Source organism: Lithobates pipiens, unplaced genomic scaffold (assembly GCF_037356315.1).
Source record: "Lithobates pipiens isolate NorthernLeopardFrog02 unplaced genomic scaffold, aLitPip1_a1.2 Scaffold_25, whole genome shotgun sequence".
NCBI lineage: Eukaryota > Metazoa > Chordata > Amphibia > Anura > Ranidae > Lithobates > Lithobates pipiens.
Genome location: NW_027507787.1, coordinates 95,848,918 through 95,868,431, shown reverse-complemented (window position 1 = coordinate 95,868,431; position 19,514 = coordinate 95,848,918). Strand labels below are relative to the sequence as shown.

The following is a 19,514-nucleotide window of genomic DNA, read 5'->3' as shown; positions in this document are numbered from 1 at the left end:
TCAATATTGCCCCAATTGAGGGGTGATTTTGCCGTGATTGTCCCCTGACAAATTGCAACAAAATGACAGGATTTCTTCTGGTAAACAGGCGGCCCAGGATTTTGTTGGTGTGATTTGTCAGGTGACAATATTGTCCCGTGATTGGGATGCCATTGAAAGTAATGGGATCACAATCAGTAATTGCGCCCGCGATCCGGAAGGCCTAGGTGTGATTGCAGCCTAAGCGTCTTCTATCAGTTGTTGGGTTCACCTTCTATAGATTCTTCCTCAAACATTCCACACATTCGCTCTTTATTCCACCGCTAATATATAACCCGCATTGACCTTGTATAGCGCTTTCCTCTCTGAGGACTCCAAGTATTGGAGATGGCGTTGGCCGGGAATCGAACCCGGGTCAGCTGCTTGAAAGGCAGCTATGCTCACCACTGCACCACCAACGCAAGGTAGCGTGTCTTTGTATTGTGGAAGGAAACCGGAGTACCTGGAGGAAACTCATGCGAGTACAGGGAGAACATGCAAACTCCATGCAGATAGTGTCCTGGTCAGAATCTGGAACAAGGACCCCAGTGCTGCAAGACTAACCCCTAAGCCTCTGTGCTGCCCACATGCTTCCTCTGTTCTCTAAGGCCCTCCCCCGCTGAGCAGAGTACATCAGTTATGTCCACTCAAAGCACCTCTGGAAAAAATCCAAAGGGTTGTCAAGGTAAAACAATGGAGCAAATTATTCCATTCACACTTAGGTCTTATTTACATGGAGGGTATGAATCTGTACCCCGTGTGAGGGCTGCGTTTACCGGAAAGACGGATGCACAGGTGTTCGCAGCATCCTGTGTAGGCAGTCCCATTGCTGTCAACTGGGGTGTAGCGGCTGTACCCAATGTGACATCTGTGTGGGTGCCAGTGCACGGCCCGCGTTCGGGCAACTTCACCCGCATGGGTGTCCTTTTTAGGGTAAACACAGCCCCCACATGGGTTACAGATTCATACACCCTAAAAAAATACCGGCCTCCAACCTCCCCTTTAGCCGGTCCAACACACACCTCAAAAACATACCGGCCTCCAACCTCCCCCCATTGGCGGTCCAGCACATGCCTCAAAAGCCTATCAGCCTCCAAACTTGGGAAAGGTATAAGGGGGAGGGGGTGTATGGAAGAGGAAGAGAGGGAGGAAAGGAGGGGGTGGGAGATTGGGGGTAAGGAAGGGGTGTGGGGGTTCCCCCCAACCCTCATCCCCCTTCTTCCTCCAACCTTCCCTCCCCCCCTTTTCCTCCCTCTCTCCCTCTTCCATACTCCCTTTGTTCTAACTTTCCCTTTTAGAATGTGATTTGTTTGAAGGTTCCTCAGACTTTTTGTTGAGTCTTCTTCTAGGAACAGGCAATTGTCTTGTTTGTCCCGCTACATCGATGGTGATTTAGAAGTTCCAAAAACAAAAATGGAGGGCCAATTGTTTTGTTTGTCCAATTCCAATGATAGTTTGTGATTCAGAAGCTGCTGATGAGAATCTTTCAAGAGATTGATGACATGGTGGATTTTGGTGATGGGCTTTAATTGAAGATTCTCTCTTCAGTCTCAGTGGTAAGGAAACAATCTGCCGGTGTCTTAGTGGGAACGTTACATTCTGCCCGAGTCTCAACAGAATCATTGCATGCTGGAGGGGTCTCGATGTGAATGACACTTGGTTGATTTGTCATTTTTTCCAACTTTTTGGTTATTTTCTTGCCCAGCAGATTTGCACCCTGCTCATTTAAGTGCAATCCATCCTTGTTGTAGAGCAAGTTACCAATTGAAAAGTCGGTCCAAGTCTCCATGAAGCCGAACCCCTCCTTCCTGCACCAGTTCTTCAGCCACCTGCTAAGCTCTCTAAGCTCCTGCTGCCTCCTTGGGGTGGCTCGAGGTACAGGCAGTATTTCTGAAAATACTGCCTTGGAGGTCCTTTTCTTCAATATAGCCCCTAAGTCCCTGAAATCATTTTGTAGGGCGCTCCATTTTCTTCTAATGTTGTCGTTGGTTCCAATATGTATCATGACAGCTGGGTCCTCCCCAGCCCCATCCAATAATCCGTCAATGCAATCTACAATGTTCCGAACCCGGGCGCTCGGTAAACAACATACTGTTTTGTGATAAGGGGATTGGTGACAGAATGCCTTCTGTATCCCTCCAATAACTGAATCCCCTACCACTAGTATGTGTCTATCCTTTTTTGTAACCTTGCCCCCATGTTCACTGGAGACGTTCCCCTGGCATGTTGGTGGAGCCGCCACGTCTTGGGCGCACTCTGGTGGAGCGGACACGTCCGGGTCGCACTCTGGAGGAGCGGACACGTCCGGGTCGCACTCTGGAGGAGCGGACACGTCCGGGTCGCACTCTGGAGGAGCGGACACGAATTGGTCGCACTCTGGAGGAGCGGACACGAATTGGTCGCACTCTGGAGGAGCGGACACAAATTGGTCGCACTCTGGAGGAGCGGACACGTCCGGGTCGCACTCTGGAGGAGCGGACACGAATTGGTCGCACTCTGGAGGAGCGGACACGAATCGGTCGCACTCTGGAGGAGCGGACACGAATTGGTCGCACTCTGGAGGAGCGGACACAAATTGGTCGCACTCTGGAGGAGCGGACACGAATTGGTCGCACTCTGGAGGAGCGGACACGTATTGATTGCAGTCAATACCGCGTACACCTACAATAAAAAAAGAGAGGAATTAGATTTAGCACCTTCACCTACATTTCATATATTTTTCTTTGTAGAACATCAAATTATGGAGAGAACAGATGAAAACGCTGGTGCCAGAGACCATGAATAAACTCTACAGGACAGGGACACAAGGAGGACTAATGTTGTACTTTGTATAAAAATGCTGGTTGCCTGCCACGCATCCCGACCCACTGGCTGGCAATAATGGCATGAAAAATCAGAGGGGCTGGTTGTACCCAGCCCGTAATCAGCCTGCCCATACATGGTTAGAATCTTGGCTGGTCCTTGCTTAGCCGGGTGAGATTGGAAGTGTCTATGGCCGGCTTTAGGAGCGCAGACACTTCTAATGACAGCACTTGGGGTAAAGGCATAGTGCATATTAAAATGCTGATGGATAATGAATTAGTGCGGTTTTATTTGTGTCGGTTTTGTCCGTCTGTCTGGCCTTGTTTACAAGGGTGATGAGGCCCATATAACATGAACAGGACGTTTCTACAACATCTGTATCTTCCAGGTGCTGCATGCAGGCAGTCCATTGACAATGAGTAGAACGCACAGCTGCACGCACGCAGCCACTTCTCCTAATATGACATGCACTGTCTGCATTCAGGGCCATTCGCCCACACCCAGGACCGCTGCTAGAAATCAGCTTACATGACTGGGCCCCCTACCACCTATAAGAGCCAGGGCCTGAGCCTGCGCCCCCCACATCATATTCAGCCAGCAGAGGAAAAGGAGGTGGTGTGCTCTGTGAAGAAATGAGGGGGTGACAACATTTTCCTAACAGTGTAAGGGGCATAAAACCTGCACAGCACACAGCCATCTCATATGTGTAGAAAATGCTGTCATGTTTAACCCCTTGCTTACCGGCCACTTAAACCCCCCTCCCCCTCCTATCCACACCAATCCTCAGCGCTGTCGCACTTTGAGTGACAATTACACGGTCATACAACACTGATTGGTGGTGGCAGGTGGCACTGATTGGCCGTGGCCCTGGTTGGCACTAGCACGTGGCACTGATTGGCGGTGGCACTGGCAGATGCCACTGGTTGGCGCTGGCAGGTGGCACTGGCAGGTTTCACGTGGAGCACTCTGTTACTGAAATGTAACAGAGGAGCTGTCAGAATTGAGCTTAAAGCGGAGCTCCACCCTAAAGTGCACCTTCCGCTCATTGGAACTCTCTCCCCCTCCGGCGCCACAATTGCCACCTTTCAGGGGGGAGGGAGGTGCAGGTACCTGTACAGTACAGGTATCTGCACCCACTTCAGGCATAGATTCAGCAGAATCCACGCCCCTTTCCGAAAGTCCCCCGCTGCCTGCTGGGAAACACACGGATCCCAGAGACAGCGGGGACCATCCTTATTGCGCAGCGCCACTCGCGCATGCGCAGTAGGGAACCGGGAAATGAAGCCGAAAAGGCTCCACTTCCTGATTCCACATAGTGAGTGGGCTGGTGTCAGCTTAGGCGCCAGGTTGTGATTTCTGGTGGCATTGGCGACCTGGCACCTGGGGTTTGTGGAGCCCTGGTGTATGTCTTGTGTTGATTGTAACTAAAAAATGTCATAAAAAAGGACTTGATTTAAAAAATATAAAAAAAAAACATTTGTACCTATGGGAATGTGACCCCAAAACATTTTTTGAAAAAAAAACAAAAATTGAAAAAAAAAAATGTTGAAAAAAAACAAAAATTTTGAAAAAATAAAAATAAAAAATCTATGAAAAAAAAAAATAATCTTTGAAAAAAAACACTTACCAATCTCAGTGTCTGTATTTCGGCGATGTCTATTGACTTTACCGAAACATCCAACAACGGTTCTGAAACAGCCACGCACAAACGCTCCGGTCCTCTTCATCTTGGAGGGCTTTTTGGTTGGGGTATCTGCAGGCTGCTCACTAATACCTCCTACCATGGCCCTTCCTTTGCTGGGTTTCTCTTTGGTGTTTTTCAGAGAAAGAATCTGATTACATTTAAATCGGTTCCTTATTAAGAATAAAGAGACTCGCTTTAAATGTATGAGAATAGATATTGCAATGAAATTGAATCGACCGAAATCAAATCCAATAATATCACAAGGTATCTCTCAGGAGAGATAAAAGCCAAGCTGCTCACTGGTCAGTGGTCAGTCAGCTTCTGATGCCTTCTGTCCCAGCCGCTGAATATATATAGGGGACTCAGCTGTTTTTTTTTCTTGGCTCAGCCAATGAAATCAGTGACTTTGGCTCAGCCAATCACAGTGACTTTGGCTCAGCCAATGAAATCACAGTGACTCAGCCAATGAAATCATGTGACTTTTTTTTTAAATTAACTGACGATTTTTCTTAAAGGAGCCACGTCCTTTTTTTGAAAAAATTAACAGACAATTTTTCTTAAAGGAGCCACGTCCTTTTTCTAAAAAAAATAACTGACAATTTTTCTTAAAGGGGCCACATCCTTTTTTTAAAAAAAATTAACTGGCGATTTTTCTTAAAGGGCCACGTCCTTATTTGTGAGCTTTGTGAATTCAGCCTGTAGGATGGGTATACGGATGTAATAGGGATATACGGCTCCTGGGAGAACATGTTATTGTGAATGAGATTTAACCCTTACAGTCCCATGGCTGAAATGGAGGCGTTTGCTGGGCACAGTGAGGCGTATTTATTGGCAGAACAATGTACTGTACATGTACTCAGTGCTATGCATGGGGCCCCGCCCCCTCTCCAACCAACTCTCCGCCCTCCCCCTCCAGTCCATAATTTTTCTGGACCCTGTACGTACATACGTTTCGCGCATGTGCAGTTCGCAGCGTGAGAGCATACTATTTCTGGATCAGCTCCCGCGCATGTTTTCTGCATGCGTCGCAGAAAATTTACTACACCGGAACGTCACTTCCGTAGCAAAGGGCGCCTGGTCGCTGAATGTGTCATTACAGAGGAAGAATAAATCTCCAGGAAAATGGCGGCTGAGGGTGACAGGAAGTTCCGGTGTGGTAAAATTTCCTGCGACTTATGAAAAACCCTCACCCCGTCACTTCCGGTGCGGCTCCGTCACTGTAACAGCTGAAGGCGGGCCTTTACTGCGCATGCGCCAAGTCCGTGATATCAACGGCACATGCGCAAGATCTTTATTTAAGCGGTGGTTGAAAATTATACACTCAAGTGGGCGGAGACTTGCGGGTGGGCGGGCGGAGCTGAACAGATGCTTAGAACGTCAGCAGCAGCCCCGCCCACCCCACTAACATGCCCCTGAATCGCTGGATATTTGTTTATGGTCGAGAAAATTTATGGCTTCAGCTGCTATTAACAGCAATCGCGCATGCGTGGGATCTTTGTTTACTGACCAGAAAAATTATGCACTCAAGCACATTCTTATTGGTGATGAAAATTGATAGACTGGCGATGGCTTTATTATATCATCGGCAGCACCAATATGTATAGTATTTATTAAATCAGAAGAATATGCAGTGTATGGGGCACAATGTCTGCGTTTGGGGACAGTGTGTACGTTTGGGGCACAATGCCTGCGTTTGGGGACAGTGTGTGCGTTTGCGGCACAATGCCTGCGTTCCAGCCTCCAGTGGGCGGAGACTTGCGGGTAAGCGGGCGTCAGCAGCAGCCCCGCCCACCCCAAGATTTTCTTCACTGGTCAAGAAAAATTATGGCTTCAAGCTGTATTAGCGCATGCGCGGGATATTTGTTCAGCGGTCGACCAAAATTATGGACTCAAGCGGGCGGAGACTTGCTGGGAGGGAGAGATAGAGCGGAGCTTAGAAAGGGGGGCGGGACTTGGAGAGGGGGGCGGGGCCCCGCGCATAGCACTGACTACATATACAGTACATTGTTCTGCCAATAAATATGCCTCACTGCGCCCAGCAAACACCGCCTCACCGTGCCCAGCAAACCCTGGCCCACTGTGCCCTTCAAACGCAACCACTGTGCCCATAAATTGCCACCACTGTGCTATCAAACACAGCCACTGTACCCATCAATTGCTGCCAGATTGTCAAGCCGTAGCTGTGCTCCCTGGGGTTATGCTGATCACCCATCTGTGCTGCTGGAGGGAGCCCAGACGGGCATAAATGAGGGACCTGCATGTCATGGTAAGTGAGACCATCCCATATCCCACTCCATCTTTCCCCAGAACAGGGACCCCCTTCCAACCCCCCCCCCCCAGGAGAGGGAACCCCCCCCTCTGAGGACCCCCTCCCCCCAAGACAGAGACCCCCTTCTCCCCCCTGAGGACAGGGACCCCCTTCTCTCCTGGGGACAGGGACCCCTTTCTCTCTTGGGGACAGGGACCCCCTTCTCTCCTGGGGACAGGGACTCCCTTCTCTCCTGGGGACAGGGACCCCCTTCTCTCCTGGGGACAGGGGCCCCCTTCTCTCCTGGGGACAGGGACCCCCTTCTCTCCTGGGGACAGGGGCCCCCTTCTCTCCTGGGGACAGGGACCCCTTTCTCTCTTGGGGACAGGGACCCCCTTCTCTCCAGGGGACAGGGACCCCCTTCTCTCCTGGGGACAGGGACCCCCTTCTCTCCTGGGGACAGGGACCCCCTTCTCTCCTGGAGACAGGGACCCCTTTCTCTCTTGGACAGGGACCCCCTTCTCTCCTGGGGACAGGGGCCCCCTTCTCTCCTGGGGACAGGGAACCCCTTCTCTCCTGGGGACAGGGACCCCTTTCTCTCCTGGAGACAGGAACTCCATCTCCCCTGGGAAAGGGGACTTCATCTCACCTAGGGACCCCATCTGCCCTGGGGATCAGGACCCCACCTCCCCTAAGAACAGGAACCTGATCACCCTGTGTGCGCCAACCTCACTGCCCTGCCAGCCATGTGTCCTGTGTGAGGGCCCTCCTGTGACAGCTCTTATAAGGACTTCACCCCACTGTGTGATCCCCCTACATGACTGATCCCTCTGTGTCCAAAACTTACACAGGGAACCCCTCTGTTTGCTCCCTCTACATGTCTGCATACTCTGACCACTCCCTGTACCATTTTCACATCCACTGACTGCCTCCTGTATCCTGTGCACATGTTCCGACCCCCTCTTGTACCATGTCTGTAGCCTCTAGCCACCTCCTGTGTCCTGTCTGTAGCCTCTAGCCACCTCCTGTGTCCTGTCTGCAATCTCTCACTATCTCTTGTCTTTTAACATGTCTGCAGTCTCTTAGGGGGAGTCTGGAGAGGAATCAAGAGTGAGAGCACCGCCGGGATTGGGATTACGCGAGGAGTCAGATGTGTATGGACTGTGGAGAAGAGACTATAGAATAAAAACCAGAAGCACCAACCTGGAGCCGTCTAACTGAGCCCTGCACTGGAGAGGAGGTCAGTGACAAGAGGGCACTCATATAAAGGTTTCCCATCATCTCAGTAACACCCCCCCCCCCCTAGTGTATTCAGTCTGCGGAAGGTGGTCTCTGGTCACCAGAGTCCCCCCCCCCTAGTGTATTCACTCTGCATATTCTGCTGATTTAAAGCGGAGCTCCACCCTAAAGTGGACCTTCCGCTCATTGGAATCCTCCCCCCTCCGGCGCCACAATTGGCACCTTTCAGGGGGGAGGGGGGTGCAGGTACCTGTACAGTACAGGTATCTGCACCCACTTCCGGGATAGCTCTCTGCGGAAAGGGGCGTAGATTACGCCCCTTTCCGAAAGTCCCCCGCTGCCTGCTGGGAAACACACGGGTCCCAGAGACAGCGGGGACCGTCCTTATTGCGCAGCGCGACTCGCGCATGCGCAGTAGGGAACCGGGAAATGGAGCCGCAAAGGCTCCACCTCCTGATTCCCATACCCAAGATGGCGGCGGCAGCACCCCGAGAGACGATCTGGGCGGGTAAGTGTCACTATTTTAAAAGTCAGCAGCTGCAGTATTTGTAGCTGCTGGCTTTTAAAAAAAACAAAAACGCGGAGTCCCGGCGGAGTCCCGCTTTAATAAATACTATACATATTGGTGCTGCCGATGATATAATAAAGCCATCGCCCGCCCGAGTCTATCAATTTTCATCACCAATAAGAATGTGCTTGAGTGCATAATTTTTCTGGTCAGTAAACAAAGATCCCGCGCATGCGCGATTGCTGTTAATAGCAGCTGAAGCCATAAATTTTCTCGACCCATAAACAAACATCCAGCGATTCAGGGGCATGTTAGTGGGGTGGGCGGGGCTGCTGCTGACGTTCTAAGCATCTGTTCAGCTCCGCCCGCCCACCCGCAAGTCTCCGCCCACTTGAGTGTATAATTTTTAACCACCGCTTAAATAAAGATGTTGCGCATGCGCCGTTAATATCACGGACTTGGTGCATGCGCATTAACGGCCCGCGGTCAGCTGTTACAGTGACGGAGCCGCATCAGAAGTGACGGGATGAGTGTTTTTCACAAGTCGCAGGAAATTTTAGAACACCGGCAGTGGTATGGGAGGAGGAAAATGGCGGCTGAGGGTGACAGGAAGTTCCAGCCGGTGATGTATTTCCGGTGGAGGTGAGATCCCGGAAGTGGTATGGGAGGAGGAAGATGGCGGCTATAGAGTGATCGAAGTGGTGTAGAGGGGGGGGTAGAGATGTCTCCTCCATAGACCGTCACCTCGTACAATCTTCTCTTCTCTCTTCTGTACGATGATTGGAGGAGATCTCTGGTTCATAAACTGGCACTCGGAGGAGAAGAGATGTACTGCTCTTCATAAACTGGCACTCGGAGGAGAAGAGATCTACTGCGCTTCATAAATGGACACATCTCATAAGAAGTCCCCCTTCCTGGGCTGCCATTGGACGACTGTTCTGTCCATCATAAGAGGCGGGGCTTTGTATTAACCCCTTCATCCCCCGACTATTTGGCTGCCCAAAGACCAGAGCAGTTTTTGTGATTCGGCGCGGCGTCGCTTTAGCTGACAATTGCGCGGTGGTGTGACGCGGCTCCCAATCACAGCGGACGCCCTTCCCCCACACAGAGATCTCTATTGGTGGGATTTGATTTTTTACTTTTTGCTGTAATAAAATATAAAATCATTTCCTCAGTTCAGGCGACACGTTTTCTTCTACAGATTTCTGGTAATAAATATATAAATCCCAATAAGTGATTATTGATCGGTCTGTGGAAACGTTACATTGTCTACAAAATACAGGAGAGATTTATGGACTTACTAGTAATGGCGGCCATCAGCGATTTTTATCGGGACTGCGACATTACGGCGGACACATCAGACACTTTTGACTCCATTTTGGGATCATTGTCATTTATACAGCGATCAGCGCTATACAAATGCACTGATTACTGGATAAATGTGACTGGCAGGGAAGGGGTTAATTACTAGGGGGTGATGAAGGGGTTAAGTGTGTCCTAGGGAGTGATTCTAACTGTGGGGGGAGGGGCTGTGTGTGACACGTCACTGATCACAGAGATGGATCGGTGTTCTGTCATCTCCTCGTTCTTCCTCTCCGATCGCCGACATGGAGGAGACCCGCAACCGCCCGGCCCCCGGGGGGGGGACCCGCAACCGCCCGGCCCCCGGGGGGGGCACATGAGGACAGGGGCGCTTTAAAAAAAAAATGTTATTGTTCGTTTTACTTTATTTATTTTAGTTTGACATTTTTTTCCCCAAAAATACATTTTTTGATCACTTTTACTCCTATTACAAGTAATGTAAACATCCCTTGTAATAGGAATATGGCATGACAGGTCCTCTTTACAGTGAGATATGGGGTCAATAAGACCCCACATCTCACCTCTAGGCTGGAAAGCCTGAAAAAAAAAAAAAAAAAAAGATTCTGGCTTTGATCGTATTGGCGAGTCGGTAGAAGCAACGGAGGGCGGCGGGAGGGGGGGATGTCTATGGCTGGGTATTGCAGGGTATCTCCGACTATGGCTGGGTATAGCTGGGTATATCTGAGTATGGCTGGGTATCTCCGAGTATGGCAATTTATGGCAGGGTATTGCAGAGTATTGGCGGGTACTGCAGAGTATTGGAGGGTAGTACAGAGTATTAGCTGGTATTGCAGAGTATTGGCTGGTATTGCAGAGTATTGACGGGTGTTGCAGAGTATTGGCGGGTGTTGCAGAGTATTGGCGGGTGTTGCAGAGTATTGGCGGGTGTTGCAGAGTATTGGCGGGTATTGCAGAGTATTGGCGGGTATTGCAGAGTTTTTGCTGGTACTGCAGGGTATTTGCGGGTGTTGCGGAGTATTTGCGGGTGTTGCCGAGTATTTGCGGGTATTGCAGAGTATTGGCGGTGTGGCAGCACGCAGGTAAAATCACCTGGTTGTATTCAGGATGGGAAATATGTGTGTCCTAGATTTAGGCTTTATGCAGACTTTTACAATTAGAGGGGAAGAGTTAATGAGCCCAGCTGTAGTAAGTGGGCTCATTAAGACCTCTACAAAAAACCCCAGCATGCATAGGGAGATGCTCCATCCTGGAACCAGTTTTGTGTGTATAGACTGGGGAGTCTGAGATCTGTTCTGTGCGGTGAGTTAACGCCTGTGTGGCAAACCCCTACAATAGAGACAGGGACTGGGGCAGCACAAGGCTGCACCCAGTTGTTAGACAGGGAGTCTACGTGTGTAGTTAGAGGTCAAGCTGACCAGGATTTATTTTCTTGTTTTATTTTGTTTGGCTGTTATATGTATCACTGCATGTAGCCTAAATAAACCGGATCTTTTGTTTTTTGTACCTACACCGCTGTCTGCTGTGCCTGACTTTGTGTTGTGAACCCATCCAGGGAGTCACACACACACCCGCTACCGAGCGAACCCCCTCACAGTTGGTGGATAATTTTGGCAGTTTTTTTTTTTTTTTTTGTTAAGGCCAGCATGGAGGAGATACTGAGACAGCTGGCTCTAGCAAATGCAAACCAGCAGCAAACAAATGCAGCTTTACAAAAGAGCCTTGCAGCTCAACAACAAGCCCAGCAGCAGGCAAATGCAAATCAGCAGCAGACAAATGCAACTTTGCAGCAGAGTTTGGAAGCTCAGCAACAAGCCCAGCAGCGATCTGAAGCCCGCTTCATAGACCTGTTGCAGAAGCAAGAGCAGAGTTTTCAACAGCAAATAGAGACATTGATACAGCAACGTCCGCAGACCAATGAAGCAAGTGGGTACAATAATACCGCAACCTTTGGTGTGAGCCGTTTACTGACAAAAATGACTGGAGAGGATGATCCGAAGGTGTTTTTGACCACATTTGAAAGGACTGCTGAAAGGGAAAAGTGGCCTAAGGAGCAATGGGCTGGACTGGTGGCCCCTCTGTTAACTGGGGAATCGCAGAAAGCTTATTATGACCTAGAGCCTGACCAAGCAAAAGACTATGTGGTGCTAAAAGCAGAAATATTGGCACGGCTGGGTGTCACCCTGGCAGTCCGGGCTCAGCGTGTGCATAACTGGACTTTTCAGGTTGGAAAACCTCCCAGGTCTCAAATGTATGATCTCATTCACCTGAGCAGGAAGTGGCTGCAGCCAGAGATTTTGACCGCACCAAACATTGTGGAACGTGTTGTTATGGATCGTTTCCTGAGAGCTCTTCCTACTGCCATCCAAAAATGGGTAAGCCATGGAGACCCAGAAAATGCAGATAAACTTGTGGATCTGGTTGAGAGGTACTTGGCTACAGAGAACCTGACCACCTCTTCCAGGGACTCACGGACTTTCCCCCCTAAGACCAGATCATCCCCAGTGGCGGGTAAGATGACTCCAAGGGGTGAGGGTGGAGAGAGTGAGAGGGTGGGAGTTCTACCTAAGGTCTGGCGGGAGCAGCCCAGGAAGCCCATGCTGCAAGAGGCAGCGAAAAAAATTATTTGCTACCGCTGCCGGCAAGAGGGACATATTGCAGCCAATTGCCCAGTTGTGGATGAGCCTATGCAATGTGACTTTATAAGGGAGAGACGTCAGTCGCTGTTTGCGACAGTTGCATGCACTGCCATTCGGGGACCTGAGAAACATTTATGTAAAATGTGTATTAATGGTAGACATGTTGATGGGTTGCTAGATTCAGGTAGCCTGGTAACATTGATAAAAGCTGAATTAGTTACTACAGAGGTCTCTGGGAAGAACAGGGTGGCTGTTATTTGTGTGCATGGGGACACCCGAGAGTATCCTGTAACTTCAGTGTTTTTTGAGACCCCCAAAGGTAACCTCTCTCATCAGGTGTGGTTAGTGTCTCAGTTACCACATGATGCTATTGTGGGAAGGGATTTTCCAAAATTCTGGGAACTCTGGGATTGTCCTGAGGCCCCCATTGGTGCCCCTATAAACCAGGAAGATGACCAGAATTCCTCTGGGAGTGGTGAGGACTCTCCTGAATTTCCCTTGTCGGTATTGGCGGGGGAAACTCGAGAAACTGGGGAGGAGCCAACATCCTCAGATGAAAACATGCCGTCTGTGGAGTTTTCGGATCTTGAGGTTCACAGGGAAAATTTTGCCACAGAACAGTTAAAAGACCCCACCCTAATAAAAGCACGGGAAAATGTGGTGAAAATAGATGGCGAGTTAGTGAACCCAGATAAGACTTGCCCTTATCCTTACTTCACTATGGAAAGGGACCTGCTATATCGAGTGGCTCAAAGGGCAGAAGAAACCATTGAGCAACTTGTGGTGCCCAAACCTTACAGGAAGTTGGTGTTAGAATTGGCTCATGGACACATTCTGGGAGGTCATCTGGGGACAGAGAAAACCAGAGAGAGGGTACTGCAGAGATTCTATTGGCCTGGGGTCATGAAGGAAATAGAAAAGTATTGTTCCTCCTGCCCTGTGTGTCAGAAGTCGGCACCTATGCCACATTTCCGTAACCCACTGGTACCTCTTCCTATCATTGAGGTCCCCTTTGAGAGGATCGCAATGGATTTGGTAGCTCCGATAATGAAGTCCGCTAGGGGGCATCAGTACATTTTGGTTATATTGGACTATGCCACCCGTTATCCGGAAGCAATTCCTCTCCGAAATACCTCGGCCAAAACCATAGCCAAAGAGCTATCCCCTGTTTTTAGCCGCGTGGGTATTTGTAAGGAACTGCTTACGGACCAAGGTACACCCTTTATGTCCCGGGTTATGAAAGAATTATGCAAGTTGTACAAAGTGAAGCAATTGCGTACATCTGTGTATCACCCCCAAACAGATGGGTTGGTTGAAAGATTCAATAAAACCCTAAAACAAATGTTAAAGAAGGTGGTGGATAGAGATGGAAAGAATTGGGATTGTCTAATACCCTATCTGATGTTTGCCATTAAGGAGGTACCCCAATCCTCTACGGGTTTCTCACCCTTCGAGTTGCTCTATGGGAGACACCCAAGAGGGCTGCTGGATATCACCAAGGAAACTTGGGAAAATGAGAGTTCTCCTCACAGGAGTGTGATTGAGCATGTCGCCCTGATGCAAGATAGAATTGCACAGGTAATGCCAATTGTAAAGGAACATTTAACCCAAGCGCAGTTAGCACAGCAGAGAGTGTACAACCGTGGGGCCAAGACCCGTACTTTTTCCCCGGGGGATAGGGTCTTGGTGCTAGTCCCTACGGTTGAAAGCAAATTTCTGGCCAAATGGCAAGGTCCATATGAAGTAATTGAAAAAATTAGTGAGGTGAACTACAGGGTTAGACAGCCAGGAAGGCGAAAGCCGGAGCAGATCTATCACGTCAATCTGCTGAAAGCCTGGAGGGATAGGGAATCCCTAGTCGCAGAGACTTTGTCACAAGTACAGCCTGATTGCTTAGTTCCTGAGGTTGGAATAGCAGACACCTTATCGAAACCCCAACAACAGGAGGTTAAAGAGTTTGTACTTCGTAACAAAGAGATTTTCTCTGAGCTTCCGGAACAAACATCTGGCGTAGAGCATGACATTATCACCCCGCCAGGAGAAAGGGTAAAACTAAAACCTTATAGAATACCAGAGGCCCGACGGGAGGCAATACGTGGGGAGGTTCAAAGGATGCTGGAATTGGGTGTGATAGAGGAGTCCCAGAGTGACTGGTCCAGTCCTATTGTACTAGTGCCCAAACCTGATGGGAGCTGGCGCTTTTGTAACGATTTTAGACAATTAAATAAAGTTACAAAATTTGACACCTACCCCATGCCACGTATAGATGAGTTGGTTGACCGGCTGGGAACAGCCCGATATATGACAACTCTTGATCTCACCAAAGGGTATTGGCAAATTCCCCTGGCCGAGTCGGCCAAGGAGAAAACTGCGTTTGTAACCCCAGATGGGGCATTCCAATATAAGAGAATGCCCTTTGGGTTACAGAATGCACCGGCAACATTCCAGCGGAAAATGGATAAGATTCTGAGGCCCCATCATAAATATGCTGCAGCTTACCTGGATGATGTGATTATCCATAGCACAGACTGGGTCTCACATTTGCCAAAAGTACAAGCAGTCCTAGACTCTATCCTGGAAGCTGGGTTTACGGCCAATCCAAAGAAGTGTACCATTGGACAGGAGGAGGCCAAATATCTTGGGTACACTATTGGGAGGGGGGTGATAAAACCCCAAGTCAATAAAGTCGAGGCCATACAGAGTTGGCCACGTCCCAACAGCAAGAGACAGGTACGAGCCTTTCTGGGAATCGCTGGCTATTATCGACGATTCATTCCCCATTTTGCTTCTCAGGCTGTGCCCCTCACCAACCTGACAAAAGGGAAAGAGTCGGTTATGGTTAAATGGTCCCCAGAGGCTGAGGAAGCATTTTAGTCCTTAAAAACAGCCTTATGTAGCCAGCCAGTGTTGTACTCACCAGACTTCTCTAAGGACTTTGTTGTACAAACTGATGCATCAGACGTTGGGTTAGGAGCAGTGTTATCCCAGGTCTGGAACGGGGAAGAGCACCCAGTCATTTACCTCAGCAGGAAGTTAAAGTCCCATGAGGTAAATTACTCCACGATTGAGAAGGAATGTTTAGCAGTGAAGTGGGCTCTAGATTCCCTTCGGTACTATCTGCTAGGTAGGCACTTTGACCTGGTGACTGATCACGCTCCTTTAAAGTGGATGGCTCAAAACAAGGAGACCAATAGAAGGGTAAATAGGTGGTTCCTGGCCCTACAGGAATTTAACTTTACAGTTAAGCATCGCCCTGGTGTTAAAATGGGGAATGTGGATGCTTTGTCTCGGATACATGCGTGTCTGGCTGCTTGTGTTACAACCCCAAGGTTGAAACAAGAGGGGGGGGGTATGTGGCAGCACGCAGGTAAAATCACCTGGTTGTATTCAGGATGGGAAATATGTGTGTCCTAGATTCAGGCTTTATGCAGACTTTTACAATTAGAGGGGAAGAGTTAATGAGCCCAGCTGTAGTAAGTGGGCTCATTAAGACCTCTACAAAAAACCCCAGCATGCATAGGGAGATGCTCCATCCTGGAACCAGTTTTGTGTGTATAGACTGGGGAGTCTGAGATCTGTTCTGTGCGGTGAGTTAACGCCTGTGTGGCAAACCCCTACAATAGAGACAGGGACTGGGGCAGCACAAGGCTGCACCCAGTTGTTAGACAGGGAGTCTACGTGTGTAGTTAGAGGTCAAGCTGACCAGGATTTATTTTCTTGTTTTATTTTGTTTGGCTGTTATATGTATCACTGCATGTAGCCTAAATAAACCGGATCTTTTGTTTTTTGCACCTACACCGCTGTCTGCTGTGCCTGACTTTGTGTTGTGAACCCATCCAGGGGGTCACACACACCCGCTACCGAGCGAACCCCCTCACAGCGGGTATTGCAGAGTATTGGCGTATTGGCGGGTATTGCAGAGTATTGGCAGGGAATTGAGGGGTTACAGTTCGGTGAGCAGCGATGTGGGCACTGCAGATGCAGCCCACAGCGCTGCTGACACCGATCTCTTCCCCCTCTCTGTACCGATCGGTACAGAGAGGGGGAGGGAGGAACCGGCGTCATAACATGACGCCGGTTTGTTTACAAGTGATCACTCCGTCATTTGACGCGATGAGCGGCCATTTACCGTGATCCGTGATACAGGACCCGGCGGTCGCGGGTGCTCTGGAGTGCGTGCCCCAGGGGTCGCAAGCGAGAGCGGAATTCTGGGAGGACGTCATATGACGGCCTCCCAGAGTTAAACAACCGCCCTGTAGCCGTCATTTGGCTATGGGCCGGTTGTTAAGTGGTTAAACAGGAACGCAGGAGATGGTTTCTTGTGATGTGACCAAGGCGAAGGCAGGAATGAAGAGACCTGCAGATCTTTAACCACTTCCCACCCGGCCAATGCACATATACGGCCGGGTGGGAGCCATCTACTCCTGATAGGACGTTCAGGAACGTCCATCAGGAGGAGCGGGATCGCGCACGAGCGTGCCCGCGCAGCGGCGCGATCCCGATGCGCCCGTGTCACCGGGACACGGCGCATCTCAGATCGGCAGGAGGGCTCTGTGATTGGCCCTCCTGATCACATGACGGCCGTGTCCAATCACGGCCGTCATGTGATGTAAACAAACAGCCGGTTGCTAGGCAATCGGCTCCTCCTCTCCTCACACAGAAGTCATCGCTGAGGAGAGGAGAGCAGATCGCTGCAGCCGGCTGTTGATCAGTGAGTATGAGCTGTTTTTTACAGCTTTTTACTCACTGATCTTCAGTCTAGTGTAAACACACAACACACCACACAGTGTAAACACAGTCCCACATATGTCCCCATAACACACATGTCCCCAAAACATACATGTCCCCAAAAATAAAAACACATGTCCCTAATAATAAAAACATGTCCCCCACATATGTCCCACTAAAATCACTTGTCCCAATGATTATGTGCACACATATGTACGTGATCACCTGCACACATATGTACATGATCATTTGCGTACGTGAATAAATACCACCAAAATAAATCTCTATTTGTGCGAACAAAATGATAAAAATTTAATTTGGGTACAGTGTAGCATGACCGCGCAATTGTCACTGAAAGCGCTAGAGCGATGAAAGCTGAAAATTGGGCTGGGAAGGAAGGGGGCGAAAGTGTCCTGTATTGTAGTGGTTAAGTAGGCGGGACTAACGAGCACATCCACAACAGCTGCTAAATTGTGGAGAGAGATGAGAACTGCCAATTATCTGACAGCTGAGCGGCCAGCTCAGAGAAGGAAGGGCTGACCAGCCCTGACAATCAGGCCCCAGACTACACTCCATGTGTGTATATATATATACACAGCCTGTACCTGCAAACATTATACCTGCTGTCATAATATGACTCATTTACAGAGTCTAGACTTGGGGTGTTTCCTATCGCTATCCCATGGCTGAAGGGTGGTGAATAGGGATGAGCCAAACACCCCCCGGTTCTGTTTGCACCAGAACTTGCAAACGGACCGATAGTTTGCGCAAACTTTCAAACCCCGTTACAGTCTATGGGACTCGAACGTGAGAAATCAAAAGTGTGAAGTGGCTAATATGCAAGTTATTGTCCTAAAAAAGGGTTTGAGGACCCGGGTCCTGCCCCAGGGTACATGTATTAATGCAAAATTTTTAAAAACTGCTGTTTTTTCAGGAGCAGTGATTTTAATGATGCTTAAAGTGAAAAAATAAAAGTGAAACATTCCTTTAAATATCATGCCTGGGGGGTGTCTATAGTATGCCTGTAAAGTGGCCTGTGTTTCCCGTGTTTAGAACTGTCCCTGCACAAAATGACATTTCTAAAGGAATAAAAGTCATTTAAAACTGTTTACGGCTTTAATGTAATGTCTGGTCCCGGCAATATGGATGAAAATCATTGAGAACAAAGGCATGGGTACCCCGCCCCCAAGCCCATTACCAGCCCCTTTGGGTCTTGTATGGACATTAAGGAGAACCGCACACCCAAATTATAAAAAGGAAAGGCCTGAGGCCCCCAGGCCCTATATACTCAGAACAGCAGTATACAGGCGGTCCAAACAAGACAGGGACTGTGTAGGTTTGTTATTAAGTAGAATCTGTTTGTAATTTTTAACTGGTACATTTTTAAAGTGTCGCTCCAGCCCAAAAATCTATTTTTAAGCTTTTTGTAAAACATAGGGAAGGGTTATCACCCCTGTATAATTTGTTTTGCTGTCTGTGCGCACCTGTTCAGAAGATTTCACCTCACTTTCTGTCCCAATGACAATTGGATTGTTAAAATTTGTGTTTTTTTGTGAAACAAGGAACTCTTACAGGAGAGAATTTCCCTTCCTAGGGGTAGATTTCCTCTCACTTCCTGTTGTCTCCTTCTGTTTGAAAGTAGGAGTTGTTTGTAAGTTGGATGTTTGAAAGTAGGGGCCTGCCCTATATACTCAAAATATAAACGCAAAAATGTGGGCCTTAGGTGTTGGTGTTGCCACAACACTGTAATCCCTCACAGTTACTCTGGGTGGGCGCAGGAATGGGCCCTGCTGTGAAATATTAGATCAAGAATTGTAATTACATGCCTCTGTTGAACAGGGGCAGAAAAATTGGGCCTTAGGCACTGGTGCCACAACACTGCAACCCCTTACAGATCCTCTAGTTGGGGCGCAGGAATGAGCCCTGCTGCAAAGTATTGCATCAAAAATTGGCCTGTGACCAATAATGGCTCTCTTCGCTGACAGAGCTGTGATTGGCCAAAGCATGCGGGTCATCGTGCATGCTTGGCCAATCATCAGCCAGCAATACACTGCTATGACGCAGTGCATTATGGGCGGTGACACGCCGCTCTAATTTGGCACGAACGGACCATAATGTTCGATCTTCCTCTTGAAATCGAAGCTCATCCCTAGTGGTGAAGTATGGGGCAAGATTCCTCACCCTGCTGCCATTCCTCATTATATTTCTTAGAAAAAAGAAGAAAAAAAAACACATACAAAGACAATTAAGGTACGACCAATCTTTATTGGAGATAAATCTATAGATGGAAATGATTGTCGGGCTTCGGAGAACATCGGAGATCAGTGA

General features: G+C 49.0%; 1 protein-coding gene and 1 non-coding gene across 2 annotated transcripts in view; one reads left to right on the top strand and one right to left on the bottom strand.

The window, feature by feature from the left end:
- The window catches only part of LOC143930026 (kinesin-like protein KIF23), a 69,004-nt gene that overhangs the window by 34,694 nt on the left and 14,796 nt on the right, over nt 1–19,514 (top strand). Inside the window, exon 3 of the mRNA XM_077453928.1 lies at nt 7,831–7,992. The gene's annotated coding sequence lies outside the window, so the exon portion shown is untranslated. The remainder of the gene's footprint in view (nt 1–7,830; nt 7,993–19,514) is intronic.
- On the bottom strand, nt 369–440 carry TRNAE-UUC (transfer RNA glutamic acid (anticodon UUC)). Its single transcript has one exon. It is a non-coding gene; the product is annotated as a tRNA-Glu (tRNA).